This window comes from Pinus tabuliformis, chromosome 6 (assembly GCF_031772625.1).
Source record: "Pinus tabuliformis cultivar Carrire ecotype Pingquan chromosome 6, CPIR1, whole genome shotgun sequence".
In the NCBI taxonomy this organism is placed as follows: Eukaryota; Viridiplantae; Streptophyta; class Pinopsida; order Pinales; family Pinaceae; genus Pinus; species Pinus tabuliformis.
In genome coordinates, this window is record NC_142292.1 from 745,732,090 (window position 1) to 745,748,155 (window position 16,066).

Consider the following 16,066-nt stretch of genomic DNA (forward strand, 5'->3'; position numbering starts at 1 on the left):
CTCCTATGCAGGTGGCAATGGTGACAACGGTGACCACTCGCTCTGACTAGGGTGGTGAAATTTCTGGTCATTCAGGTCGGGTGGTTTCTAGGCTTGCAGTGATCATGGTCGTGGTGGCTCAGTGGATGGTCGTGGGGGTAGCACATCGCAGACTTAATAGTGGGGTGGAGCAACGCACTGTGGAGGCAGGGGAAGATGGGGGAAGGTGAGTCGATCGGGGTGTGGACAAAGTAAGGAACATCAATGTTGTTTAGAAAATTGTCAGGATTGAATCAATCGATACTGGAACACGTGGAAACCTCAGAGTGGGCGAAACAGGAAGAGCACGTAGAGCTCATTTCCACATTGAACAAGATGCATTACTTCCAATGTCATGTTCGAGAGCAGGTCGTGGTGGTCTAGCAAGGTGATCCAAGATCTTTTGCTTACAAATGCATCAGAATTACATATGAAAAAGTTAATTAACGATGGAACTTAAAAGCACGTAAACAATGCGGAAATAACCAAAAGAACACAAAAACCATGACACAATGATTTGATTACAGAGTTCATCCAATTTGGACTACATCTCTGAGCCCTGCTCAATAGTGGGGAGGCCTTCTTTTTATTAGTGGCATAAAAGAGATAAAAGTACAGCAACAAGCAATTTCAACCCTTATACCTCCAAGCTGATAGATGGGCAGAGAATGGAGATCCTAGCTTTGAAAACAGACAAAACCACTAAACTCCTAGTGAAAAATAGTGCAAAAACACCTATCCAAACTCCCAATTTGGATAATCAGGCCTTCTACAACCTTCACGGAACCTCCCTGTTACTCAAGGTGAGGTTTCGGCCTGCTGTCAAGGTCAGGGTCTGTCGTATGTAATATAATTTGTGTATTCAACCAGTCCTCCCTCTCCCCTTTCTCTGACATAAGAGTCATATATATATAAGATCATGGTGGCATCCCTCAAAATTGGGTAGTTCCAACATAATACCCAAGGTTAGCAGGTGGAAGGATTCATGGAAACAACCCTTCTGTAATATAAAATCCAATGTCTAATAAAGAAACCCACTACAACAACGCATGAGTCTCGGTGGCCAGTTTATCGTCTCTTCCAACTTATCGACGGATAATCCAAGCTTGGACACAGGTATCCCGCAATAACTACGGATCCTACAGGAGTATTCACTGTATGCCATAATGTTTCGCGTCCGACACTCCCATCGCATTATCGCAATCGGCGTGAAACCCTCGGCGCATTGGTTAGCACTCTGCAACATCTATGGATGCGCCAGGTTTATTAATCATGATATATAGTATATCATGTTCGGGCGCCTTATTACAGTATCACAATCGGTGCCCACCACGAAATTGCAATCGACACTTTTTCCCAAACCGCATCGCAAGCACCAACTCTTTTGTGCGATTGCCATATGCGATGTATATCACATGGCATCTATGTCCTGCCGAAGCCGATTCGTAACTCCTCCGACCTGCAATATGCGATATCACAGCCGGGAATGCCAGGGGACGATTCTTCCTTAAGCGCTCCTCCTTTTCGTAAATATGCAATATGCGGGGTCCAGTGGAATCCTGCCACGTGGCACTCCCTTATTCATTGAAACTATGCCATGTCATCTTGTCCCTACTTCCTGGACAAGTCAACTCAAAATTTGACTTGCTCTAACTTTGTCATTTGGACTGGGATTTGAGTGTCGTTCGCGTCGTTGGAATCTGGATGACGAGCACTTTGATCCGATGCTAAGCTTATCTAGGTTATTCTGCTTTGATTTTTGAGCCTTTTTTCATGCCATTGGTACTTTTCTGAAGACCCACTTGGATCAATCCTCCCCACTAAGAGCTTTTGGACGACCAAAAGACTTTTAAGTAAATTGGTAAGTGAGGAAATTGCTTCCTCACTTTTTCCTTCTGCATCCATCGAACTTTTCTTGGATGCAATCCTTTGAAGCCAACACGAATGTACTCTACCAAAAGCATTAACACATCCATCACATTGTTTGTGTCCTTGCCAAGTCACACTTTCAAACACCTCTACGCGAGACTAGTACATCCTTTGCAATCATATACAAACCATACATGACTCAAGCAACCCCTCACTTTCCAAGACTTTATAACACACACTCTTTGGTCAAGGATTACATAGTAAAAACCAATACCTCAACTATTCATAAGAAAAGGCCACAAATACCATTGTTGCATTTTGAAGTGATGGAAAACACATTGTCACTTTTACATTGATTTGCAACACATGATTTACAAATGATGGCCATAACAAGCTACAATAAAAAAAAAAAACCATATTTCACTTAATAAATAAGAACGCCATGAATGTGGTGGATTCGTTTGTTCAATATTTTCACCCGTTGGCCCTGCCTCGTTGAAGTCACTACAATGATTCTTCCTCCTCCAAACTTTTAGGGTCATCCTGGAGCACTTTCCCTTGGTGCTCCTTTGATAAGTGTTCATGGATCCCTCACTATCACTAGAACGCAAGGAAGTGATTTCATCATCCGTCGTTGGTTGGGAACTATTTGTTTTGGAGCATTCCCCAACTTCCTTCCTGACATACCTGAGTCCTACATGTTGATGAAAGTCATCCACCTTGATGGGGTTTATAATGCCTTGGACATTAATGTCGAGGCCCTTCCCCTCATACCCCATTCTCTTTAATAGTTTGGAGCCGATACCTGTTTTTCAAAAACAGCAAAATCATCATCAAGAAAGGTACATGAAGCTGAAGAGTCACCTTTTACCTCAAGGCGGTTATGCTACAACTTTTCCAAGGCTTCATCCTTTGCTTGCAACTGGCATAGCAAACTTTTTTTCTCCTTTTCGGCTTCCTGTAGGAGTCTCCTTAGCTCAGTATTCTCTACTTGAATGCTTTGGTTGATCTCCTCAAGTTCCTGGAGCCATGCCGCATTCGGTATCCCTTTCACCTTTGGTACAATATCTATTGAGACCTTTGTTTCATCGTCTAAATCAGCACCCAGATCGATGGGTCCATCCGCTGCAATCCCAAGAGCTGTGATCTTCCTTTCGTCACTGGAATCTGACCCGAAGTCAATTGGTTTACCTCGGGTAAATCCCGCAGTTGTGGCCTTCTCGTCTTCTTATGATTCAAACTCATGATCCTATTGCAGGGTGGAAGTTGTCTTCTGCCTCTCCCTTCTATCATTCCCCCTAGGCCTCAACTCAGGGTGCAATTTCCAGCAATTCTCTTCGTCGTGTCCCTCTTTCTCATAATGTGTACAAGAGGGCTTTGCTCCTCTTCTCTTGGTTGTTGCGGCTCTTTTTGGGTGGTCATTTTGTTCACGCATTCCCCTGCTCTCAAAAAGCATGGCCTTCACATTGGCCTCATCGATAGTAGCAGGCTCAAACAAAAATAATGAATGTCTTATGTAACTATGCAAAGAACCAATATATTTAGTTACAATATCTGGTGAATCTAATGGAATGCTCAAATTCAATGCTTGTTTCCTAAATTCGTCGGTGAAGTTTTGCACATTTTGACCCTTGTTTTTCCTTAGACGTTGACATTCCATTAATTTTTTTTGTTTATATTCTAGATGGTGAAACTGATTCTTCAATGCAGAAATAAATTTGACCCTGAGGAAAGAAGGTTACCCATTTTTTTGCTTCTTTGCAATCTTCTATCCCACCAAACGAGAGTTGTGCCACTCAGTCGAATGGATGCCAACTGGATCTTTGCCTCATCTTCTTTGATCTACTGGATGCAAAAGTAGACCTCAATCTACCTAATCCAATTGTTTAGCTTTTCTACATTACACTCTCCAGCATATATAGGCAATTCAAACTTTACATCTAGTTTAAGGAAAGGTTTCTTAGAGGTCTGTTTGGAATTTCTATGAGAGTAATGAGAGCTATCACTGGAAGAAGGAGAGGGAGGAGGATCTTCTCCGCCACCTTCCCAATTTGCTGATTCACAATCATCGACATCCTTCTTCTCATGCCCAAGTGCCTTCTCATACTCTACAAACAACTTGTCTACTTTTCCCGCCATATTGTAGAATACCTTTCAGAAATTTTGTTCCTCTTCCCAACTAGCTTCTTCATTGGCTATGTTTTTTCTTTGTTGTGCATGTCATGCTTCAGGATCAAAGGAGTTAAGTGTTCCTTCTCCTTTTCACAGCTTGTTCCGGGTTATCATAAACTCATGCAATTCGTATCTACAAAGACCTACTCTGATACCAAACTTGATCAGAGATCTTTTACTTACATATGCATTGGAATTACATATAACAGAGTTAATTAACCATGGAACTTAAAAGCACATAAACAATGCGGAAATAACCAAAAGAACACAAAAATCATGACACAATGATTGATTACGGAGTTCGTCCAGTTTGGACTACGTCTCCGGGCCCTACTCAATATTGGAGAGGCCTTCTTTTTATTAGTGGCATAAAAGATATAAAAGTATAGCAATAAGAAATTTCAACCCTTATACCTCCAATCTGATACATGGGTAGATAATGGAGAGCCCGGCTTTAAAAACGGACAGAACCACTGAAATCCCGACAAAAAATAGTGCAAAAATGCCTATCCAAACTCTTAATTTGGATAATCAGGCCTTCTGCAACCTTCTCGGAACTTCCCTGCTACTCAAGGTGAGGTTTAGCCTACTACTAGGGTCAAGGTCTATTGTATGCAATAGAATCTGTGTATTTGTCCAATTCTCCCTCTCCCCTTTCTCTAACACAACAGTCATATATATAAGATCACGGCGGCATCCCTCAAAATCTGGAAGTTCCAACATAATACCTAAGCTTAGCAGGCAGAAGGATTCATGTAAACAACCCTTCCGTAATAGAAAATCCAATGTCTAATAAAGCAACCCATTACAACAGCGCATGAGTCTTGGAGGCGAGTTTATCGGCACTTCCAACTTATCGGCAAACAATCCAAGCCGAGACACATGCATCCCACGATAACTACGGATCCAACAGGAGTATTCACCGTATGCCATAATGTTTCGCGTCTGGTACTCCCATCGCATTATCGCAATCGACATGAAACCCTCAATGCACTAGTTAGCACTCTGCAACATCTGCAGACCCATTGGGTTTATTAATCATGATATATAGTATATCGGATCTGGGCCCCTTATCGCAGTATCGCAATCGGTGCCCATCGCGAAATCACAATTGACACTTTTTCCTGAACCACATCGCAAGCACCACCTCTTTTGTACGACTGTGATATGTGATGTATATCGCATCACATCTAAGTCTTGTTGGGGCCGATTCGTAACTCCTTCGGCCTGCAATATGTGATATCGCAGCCAGGAAAGCCTAGGCCCGATTCTTCCTTAAGTGCTCTTCCTTGTCCCTGATATGCCATATGCGGGGTCCAGTGGCATCCTGCCACGTGGCGCTCCCTTATTCACTGAAACTATGCCATGTCATCTTCTCCCTGCTACCTAGACAAGTCAACTGAAACTTTGACTTGCTCTAACTTTGTCATCTAGACTTAGATTTGAGTGTCATTCAGATCAATGGAATCATGGTGATGAGAACTTTGATCTGATGCTAATCGTATCCAGATTCTGCCACTTTGAGTTTTAAGACACTTTAATCCAATGCTAATCGTATCCAGATTCTGCCACTTTGAGTTTTAAGCCACTTTGATCTGATGCTAATCGTATCCAGATTCTGCCACTTTGATCCGATGCTAATCGTATCCAAATTCTACCACTTTGAGTTTTAAGCCACTTTGATTCGATATGCCATATGCAAGGTCCAGCGGCATCCTGCTACGTGGCACTCCCTTATTCACTGAAACTATGCCATGTCATCTTCTCCCTGCTACCTAGACAAGTCAACTCAAACTTTGACTTGCTCTAACTTTGTCATCTGGACTCGGATTTGAGTGTCATTTAGACTGTTGGAATCAGGATGATGAGCACTTTGATCTGATGCTAATCGTATCCAGATTCTGCCACTTCGAGTTTTAAGCCACTTTGATCCGATGCTAATCGTATCCAGATTCTGCCACTATTCAATATGAGGTTTTTTTTTTGAAGTTATGTTTAATTTTTTGAAGATCCACCTGGATCACAAGGAAAAAATCTATTATCTGATAAGGTGGAGAAGATGAGTCATGGATGGCCCACTTCGAAGAGCATGTCTAGTGTTCCTTCCACCCTCCTCCTCCTCCAAGGAAAGCTCTGGACAACCCTAATTCTATTACTTCAAATGACTAGCATGGTTATGGGTGTTTTACTTGTTTTATGTGTTTTTTGGTGCTTTTGACCTCCTAAGTTGTGGACTGTGTCTTTAGTTGTATTTTTATTTCTTTGCCATATGTCGATCGCAGTAGTCAACAAACCTGGTCGGGGTGAGACTACCTGCATTTTTCTACTAATGTACCTCCTTTTTTATGAATGAATAAAATCTTGATTTACAAACAAACAAACAAACAAAAATTACGATCTCTGTTTCTAAAAATTCAACAAATAAAATCAACCTCTACCACTTCACAATTAGGGTTTTTCATTTTAGGCATTTTATATTTAATGGGTTTATGTACTTACTATATATAGGGTGTTTGACATTCAAAGTAGGGGAATCACTTATTGAATTAGATCCAAACCTTGTCGGCCATGTCTGTTTTTTTTAAACAGATATATGTTTTGTGGTGCGCCCTGTGTAATATAACACACTGGTGAGTCGTGTGTAATACAACGCACTGGTATATTTATAACATTGTTGGTTCTGTCCAGTATGTTCATTGTTGCTCCTGATGTAATATAACACACTTACGCGCCTCTTCCAAATATCACTGTTAAATCATTGTGATGTGTTTAATGTTACAAATCACACTGTCATATTTTAAAATTATTTTAAAATTTTATTTTCCCTGACGATGTCGAAGAAATAAACACTCAGTGCGTTTAATGGGATAAACGCACTAATGCGTTTATTCAAATAAATGCATCAGTTACCATAGCTCTTTTTGGCTTAAAAATATTTGATTTATTTATAAAATATTTTCAATGGCTTCTATATTTAATGGTACACATTGTATATTGATAAAATATGTCTAAGAAAGTTGCAAGTAGAAAAAACAATAAGCAACACAATGATAACACATAAAAAAAAACAGAGAAGACAAGTTCTTTGTAAATTCTTTACAAAATTAATATGTTTGAACTATATGTAAGTTTAACTCATATGTATTAGTTAGTGTGTGTTGTGCAGAACTACAAAATGAAGAAGGTCGATGAGATTATTACTAATCTAAGTGAAAAAGAGTGTAAAATCCTAATAGAAAAATTGCAGAAGAATAAATTAGATGAATGAAAAAATACTATTCAATATGAGTTAGTTAGTTTTTTTTTTTTTTTTGAAGTTATGTTTAATGTTCTACATGAGCAAAAATTAAGGAAAAGATCAATGTTGTTCTAAGAAAAGAAATATTATAGAACACGTAAATGATGATGAATTAGTCCTTAGCTCATCTGGAGTGGTGTTGGAGGTTAATGAAAGGGGGAATTTTTTTACAAAACTATGAGGGATCTAGGGGAAAGAACGTATAGATGTACTTTCCACTTACAATACAAAAATCAATCCAATGATTCTAAGAACCAAATTATATCTAAAGCAAAGGAAGTGTTTCAAGAGCAATGGTCAATGAAACATGTTAGGCTTGCAATAACAAAAACATACAACAACAACAAAACATTTAAAATGTAATAGTTCTAATTAAAATGATTTTCTAGAATGATATGTATATATTACTACAAACCATTCATTTATTAATATCAATTTTGTTATATTTAGTTTTCATATATCAATATAAAAATGGTTTATTGCTTTTTTCAGGAAGACTATGAAAATCTCAAATGATCAACGAGCTGATATGCGAAACATGCCAGCATGAATGTCCAAAAAAGTGTACAAGGAGATGGTCAAAAAAATGGATATAATTGCATCACAAGCGGAGACATCTTAACAACAATGTGCTTCAAATGTATGTAATCATGATTGACTTTGTACATATAAAAAATAATTTAGCATTAAATATTAATCTTCAAGTATTTTCTTACAGAAAAGAAAACAAAATGGAATCCATTCAGCACATAAAACAGGACGACAAGGAAGAAAAGGGTTGATGTCAAAGTTTGTGAGTAATTGTTAATATTTTCTTATAACAACTCAATGTTTCATTTTTGTATATTTTAAGTTGTTTTACAGCAACCATCCTTAAATGTCATCAAATAGATGCTAACATATAAAGAAGAGGCATTAGAAGAATTGATTGACATTGGGTTAAATATTGGTTGTGAGTATATGTTGGCATATCAAAAATTAATTATGGAATTTTTAAGTATCTATGTTGTTTTATTTCTCTAAGTTTATAATTAATATAACAAAATAATTCTTTATATTAAATCTATGATTTATGTTGGGGTTTAAAACATGCAGGAAACTAAGTATGGAACTACGTCAACAAAAGACTTGTTGAAACAAGGAATGAGACTTGGTTTTGAAACCATGTGCACAGTTTATGAGTCACTTATAGTTGTGGTAAATTGTTATTCAATTTACATTGATGTATATTATTTATTTCAATTTTCATTATTCTCACCAATGTAGATACACTCATTGCACTTTATTTTTATGTTTGTGAATGGAACAAAAATCAAGAAGATGAAAACAATTGATGTAATCAACAAAATATCCTTCCAAATAACCCCAAGTCATAGAAATAGCTCGAGCATTGACAACAGTTCTAATGAAGAATCATGATTTATTTGGATATCAATGCAACCTCGTGTATTTTTTGAAATAATTGTTTGTGAAAATCAGACATTTTGTTTAATGTAATGGACATAGTATCCCAATTGAAAGATAAGGGGTTACCAATAACAAACTTATTTTATATGACAGAGAGCCTCTTATTGATATATAATAAAATACATTTTAATTTATTCTATTTTGTTATCAAATGTCGTTGTGAAATATTACACCATTGATTAAATATATAGATAATTAAATACTATAATGAAGAGATGTGAAACCTAATAAATTAATAAATTAATCCGAACATTATATACAAATGCACTAATCAAATTTAATTTATAGAAATAATGTTATAAGATATATATCGATTTTTCGATTAATAACAGATTTATAAAAAAAATACAGTAATTGCATTGCCACAGGTCGATGTTTCCAAAAAAGAGAAAATATCATACAAACAATCGGTGCATCCATAACATAAAAATGCATCGGTGCTTTATATTATATAAATCACCATGATGACATATTTTTTGCATGACAAGTGCCTTTTCAGAAAATGACAGCAAATGCACTAATCAAAATTTAATTTATATGAATAATGTTATAAGATATATATCGATTTTTCGATTAATAACAGATTTAGAAAATTACAATAATTGCACTGTCACAGGTCGATGTTTCCAAAAAAGAGAAAATATCATACAAACAATCGGTGCATCCATAACATAAAAACGCATTAGTGTGTTATATTATATAAATCACCATGATGACATATTTTTTGCATGACAAGTGCCTTTTCGGAAAATGACAGCACTAGGACATTTATTTCTTCAAGCACCTGTATTGTTTGCAATTAACACCCCGGTGAATTGTAATTCTTAACACACTAGTGCTTTCATAGAACTAACACCCTGGTCCTACAAAATATTTTTTCCAACCCCAGTGCATTATGAAAACTAACAACATTGGTCCTTTTATATAACTAACACACCAGTACATTTGTATAAACAATATGCGTCGGTGCTACAAGTTTAAACAAAAGCACCAAGACTGTAATTATCTTTTGTGTGCCACAGTGTCATTCCTTACAAGAAGGCCCCGAGGCATTTTTTATGTATTAGCACCGGTTCAGTATATATTACGCACCAATGTTCCTTGCATTCAATGCCTCAATGCTTTTATTTATGTATGCATCCTAGCGCGTTTATATGTAGTGCATCGGTGCTAGTTCTTCCATGAAGTGCACTGCAACAAAAACATCCACTAAAACCTTCGACCACTTAGATTTTTTTGGTTGTTATGAATTTCCATTACAATCTCTGCTAAAGTATCCATTATCACAAACAAACGTTGTAGCGGATGCCTTTTTGACAATTTTTGCCAATTTTCTAACTATAAAAACCTATGTTATAACCTCTGTTAGAAGGTATTTTCCTTCTAGTGCTCTAACAAGAACTTACTAGCCTCGGCTAGCAAGATCTCATATGGGACCGTTGACATGACTTTGAGGTTACTAATGATCAAGTGATTTTGAATTCTTTCTCGTTGTCTCCACTTGTGATATGACGTTTTGCTCCCCCAAACTTCACATCCATAAAGGACAATCAGGGTAACCAAGACTCCAAAAAGAGTTTTCTTGGTTTTCCAGTCCCATAATTCTGCTTTCCAGCATTAGTTATGAAGAAGGTAAGAAGCTCTACATCCCCCTTCAATCCTTTTAGTTTTGCACATCTCCCAACTTAACTTGTTGCAAAAAAAAATCCCTAAGTACTTGTACTCTTTCACTATCTCCAAGGATTTTCCCTCAAATATAAAGCTAACATGTTGTTTTTTCCACTTCAAAAAGAAGAATGTGACTTTGGTTTTGCTAGAGTTTACTTGCTTCCCATCCTCTTAACAAAATATCTCTAAGGACTTCAAATGCTCTCTCAAACCATGAGCAGATTTTGCATTTAGGATAAGATCATCAACATACAAAAATAGCTTCACCACATAATCCACTAGTTGAATACCCTCTCCACTAGTGTTTTTTAACCATTCTTATAGCTTATCAATATATAAATCAAATAGAGTGGGGGGAAGGGAGCACCCCTACTTGACCCCAATGTCACTACCAAAGCATTCAGAAAAGCCCTCCTTAGCGTTGATTTTAGTACTTTCTCATAAAGTTTATGGACAACGACTATATATTCACTTGGGATTCTAAGCTCATTCAATCTTCTCCAAAGCTTATCCTTAGGAACAGTGTCAAAATATTTTTTGAAATCATTGAAGTAACAAAATGCTTCCCCACCCTGGATGTCCCATACTTTTTCGATGAAGTGCCAAAGACTAATGCAATGATCAATTGTAGAGTGCCTTGGCCTAAAACCATCTTTCCCTTTTGCTCTTTTACCCTTTTTTCTGCCGAATTGTTGATGTTATGCTCCATCATGCTCCCAAACAATTTTCTAGGAATAGGATTGACCATAATAGTGTGATAATTAGAGGAATTATTGATTTCTGCACTTTTATAAAGAGGGATAGCAACACTTGTCTATTCAACTAGAAAATTGCCTTGCATCATCTTGTTGAAGATCCTTTTGATGATTGGAGCCAAGATCTCAACACCCCATTTTAAAAATTATGCTTGCAACCCATCGATGTCTTGGGCTTTATCACTTGCTAAATTTTATATACCACACTTGGCATCCTCCACTAACAATAACTTAATTATAGTGTTGATTATGGGAGGGCTACTTTTCTCTTGTTTTCTCTCATAGTGGAGCTTTGCATATTCCAACCAATGTGTATCTAAGATATTATTATCTATTTTCTTTCTCTTTTGTTATAGTTCCTTCCATAATCCTTTGGGGTTGTGCTTTCCCGAAGAGATTAATTCATTCCTTCTTGAAGTCACATAAAGTTATTTATTTTTTGTTTTTATCATATTTGTATACTTTTTCATGCTTTCATTGTTTGTCTCCTTCTCCTTAAGTGATATTTTAGCAACCTTGCACTCTTCATCATACCAAGGATTGGTTGGAAAAGTGTTTGAGACCCTCTTCTTAGGCCAAGATCTTTTGCACACCTTAAAGGCTTTGTGGATCAAAGGGATCAACATATTGCTACAAATGAACTATATCTCTACATTGTCTTCCTTACTTTCTGTGTTATTTTTTGTCCACTAAACGTGTTGTTCCAGAGCAGCAACAAAGAGCTCTTGATTTTCTTGATTTATGAGGATTCTTCCTTTTGCATGTACTTTTTATGACATTATTTGGTTCTTGTTGTAGCCCACTTGTGTGTATTCCCAACTTAATACATAGATGCATATGGTAAAAATTCATGTCAATTGGACAATCCTCAATATTGAACTCCAACAAATTGCAAATAAAGATCTGATAGCATATTATATACTCTACCAAACTTTGACCATTGTAAGTTTTACATGTGATGTCACCGCATCTTGGCGAAGATTTCATACCATTGCAAATTTCCATGTCATAGAGGCTACATATGCCTAACAACTCAGCACCAAATTGTGACACACTGTCATTCCCATCTTTATAAGTGATTTTCCATTGATGACCCTCACTCTCCTCTAATAAAAAAGGAATTTTGTCCATATTCCCATCACTTCCCAACTGAATAGACTCCTGGCATTAAAGTCACTAATTATAACTATATCTCTTAAAATCCTTAAAGCAAAACTATCTCTTTTTAAATCAACATAAGGGTATTCTTTATCTACAAGTTGTGTTCTTATAGAACTTCAAGTTTTTTAGAGAAAAGTAACATGTAGCCAGCTTGAATGTTGCTTTGTTATCTATTATATTTAGCCATATAAATTGTTTATTTGGACCCTATTTTTCCACTTTCACTATTCCACTCCACATTTCTCTTATTAGAAAGGTGATCCCTCCATGCCCTTTCCTTGTACTAGTCTCTTCATTCCACACTGAAATTTTATTGTATTCTTCGAATTTTGGAACCCTGCAACCATCATGCTCATGGGTTTCCATAAGGACAATGATGTCTTTACTTTATACTATGGGCCCCAATCTCGATCCTTTCCTCCATGGGTAACCTCTACAATTCCATCTCACCATGTATATATACTCTCGAGGAGCCCTGAATCTCTATTTTTGGTTTGTTAAATGCCTGCTGACTTGAGCTTTCCCATATTTCAGCCACGCCCATTTTCCTGCTTCTCTTACTAATTTCACTTTCTCCTATTCCTTCCTTCAATCATCTTGTTGTTCAAGTGTCAAGTCATCATCTAGATAAATATGAGTGCCTTTAAGTAGCCCCTTATTATTTAGGATAACCATATTGTATTCTATACTTCTTAACGTAACTCTCACATGTCTATGTTTATCTCTTCCATCTTTTGCTTTCCTACCAATCCTATTTGTTTGCTTAATATAACTTGTCCATTTCAACTTGTCCTTGAGAAAATCCCTTGATAAAATATATGTTCTCTCTTCCTCTCCATAGTATTCCAAGCCTTTGATGATGACATTTGTGGCCTTGTCTTACCTGTCTCTTTCTTCTCTTATTTGCCTCTCGATTTGTCTCTCCATGGTTTCTTTTTGCTCAACCAACAGTTTCTTTACCACTTGAGCCCAACATTTAGCCTCTTTTACTTGTTGTTTTAGTTTGTTTTCTCTCATTTCCATGTTTTCAATTGTTGATTGAAACTCTTCCATCTAATTTGCTCTATTAATATTCCTTGTCCCTGTGTCTTTTCCTTATACTACCTTTGTTTGCTCTAATTATTATTTTAGTGCACTCAACTATTGTTGCCCTCTTTCCATATTGGTTTTTAAGCTTATTACCTACTCTTTAAGAACCTTGTTTTCCCTTTCAAATTTATGACTGGCTTCTAAAATTTTATTTTAACTTGACATCTTCATGTTGCCCCTTTAACTCAATAAACACAATTCTTTTTTTCATGTTCACAAGTTCACTTACACAGAGCTCTGACAGTCGCAACAACAGAGTGGTTGTGGGGTCGTATGTGTCCTTACTGCTTTCCTCTCTATTTTTTGGGATAGCTTAACTTTCACTTTTCTTTGGCCTAGGTTCCTCTTGTTCCGATAAGACATATTTATTTTGTCATTATCCACACCTTGATTTGCCTGCTCTTCTACTAACAAATGCATTCTGGCAGTGATAACTATATTTTTTTTAGTTATTTTTGGTAAGAACCAAGTGAGTTTTTTTCTTTGTGGTTTTCTCAACTTTTTGGCTTGTTTGTGTCATAAATCCCCTTATACTACTTTGCATTTACAAAAATCAATCTCTAATTTATGCCAAATGCAGTGGCTTGAGACAACCTTCAAAGAAAGGGATTCCAATTACCATTTATATTCTCTGCAATAGTGTTGGAGTAGGGCTCCCTATCTCCTCCTAAGAATTAGAGAGTGTGACTCCAAGGTGTGCACAACCTTCCTCCAAAATTCTCCTTGATATGGAACCCAATGTTTGCATTTGGAAACCACCTGCTACTTCACACTTGTTTGAACTAATTATCCCTAACTCTATGCTTCTCGGGTACTTGGTTTCCACCAAAACATGTGTTTTTTCTGCATTTGGCACCCTATCCCCATGCCAGGCTATCTTAACAGTTTATTTGTCGATTACCATAGGTTTAATGGACTTAGATTTGGAAGGTTCTCATTTTTGTTTGTTGCTTTCAAATAAAAGCAATGTACATAGCAAAATATCTAAAAAGATAAAGATATGGATTTTACCTGTTCTTCCCTGTATAAACCAAACCTCAAGTTTAATGTTGTGCCTAACCATTGTCTGGAACTATAGGAACATTGTCTGAAACACTACCTAGCCACTATTTGTAAATCCTGGAAATGTTGCATGGAATTATTGTTGTCTCCCTCGAACTATTGTTGTCTAAAAACTCGCCTGGAACCCGCTATGACATGACTGGGGAAGAAAATGAATAAGAATAAAATGACAAGTAACCCATGAAGGGACAAGCACTTCTGCTAGCATTACAAGTTAACTAGGAAATCAGAAGCCAAGTGTTGGAGGCATCATTTGGAACTTCATCCTAGGACCTCCACAACCAAGAGAAAATCTTGGGGGTTTAAGGTTATGGGGGGGGGGAAGATGCTTACACTTGTAATATAAGGAGAAATAATTGTCCAAGGACATATAACAATAGAAGATGTCATATCCACCGATGAAATAGGCATAGGATTTGCTAATATCAATGGAAACCCCTATTAATCTCTTTCCTTTAATGTTTTCGTAGAGGGCTTCCCTTCATGGATACATGTTAGAGATTGATGCTAAGTGTTGACTTGGGGAGGTTGCATCCTTAAAAATCAATAATAGCCAAAGAAATATCTCTCGTTTTTGGTAGTATAGAAGGCAAGCACCCAACTATACAAGAAGAAGATAGAGAATCGAATTAAAGCTTTTGGGGACCAAAAGCCTATGAATGGGGAGGTGTGATATGAAATAGATTTCAATAAGTCTAAACTTTGTGAAAATTTATTATTAATAAAGTTTTAATTCAATGTCCGTTGAATATGAAAGGCTAAAGGCCAAGAGAACGTGAAACATATCACCCAATTTTTGATGAGGTAGCACTATAGTAACCAATGCTTGCTTGATGTAATACCAACCAAGGAAGATGGAAAATAAAAACTTGAGAAGAAGGATGAATAACAACAAAGGGATGGAGTATGAAGTATGTTTGAGGATTAGAGGATGAAAGAACTTTGAGCCTATCTATAGTAAACAAAGGATGTATCTTAGCAAGTTCATAGTAAACAATGACTTTCTCTTAGCCAAAGCAATATGCAAAAATATTGATTTTGAGCAAGGATACACAATATATATTAAGAGTGTATGGCTCAAATTGTAAATTCCTAAGCATAAAAGAAAACACTTATTTTGTGGTTTTATCATTTAGGTTTCCAAGGTAAAACTTCGCTTTTCTTTAGCCCCTATTGATTTGAAAAGTTTATCTTAGTAGTCTTTGCTTGAGCCAAACCCTTAATAGATGAGCTAAATTCACTTGCTTCCTCTTGTCCACCCAATGCCTCCATGCTTGAGCCTATACTTAGCTACAATGGCATTTATAATCTCTTGGCTTATATATCACATCCCATTTACCTCATTAACTTGAAACCTACGCTTTTGGTATATTTTTCAAAAATACTAAAAGGACTCTTACAAACAACTAGAAGAAAACAAACAATCCAATGGCATAAAGTATTCAATCGCAGATCATAACAGCTTTTGGTATATTATTTTAGAAAACTATAATAAACATGGAAAGAG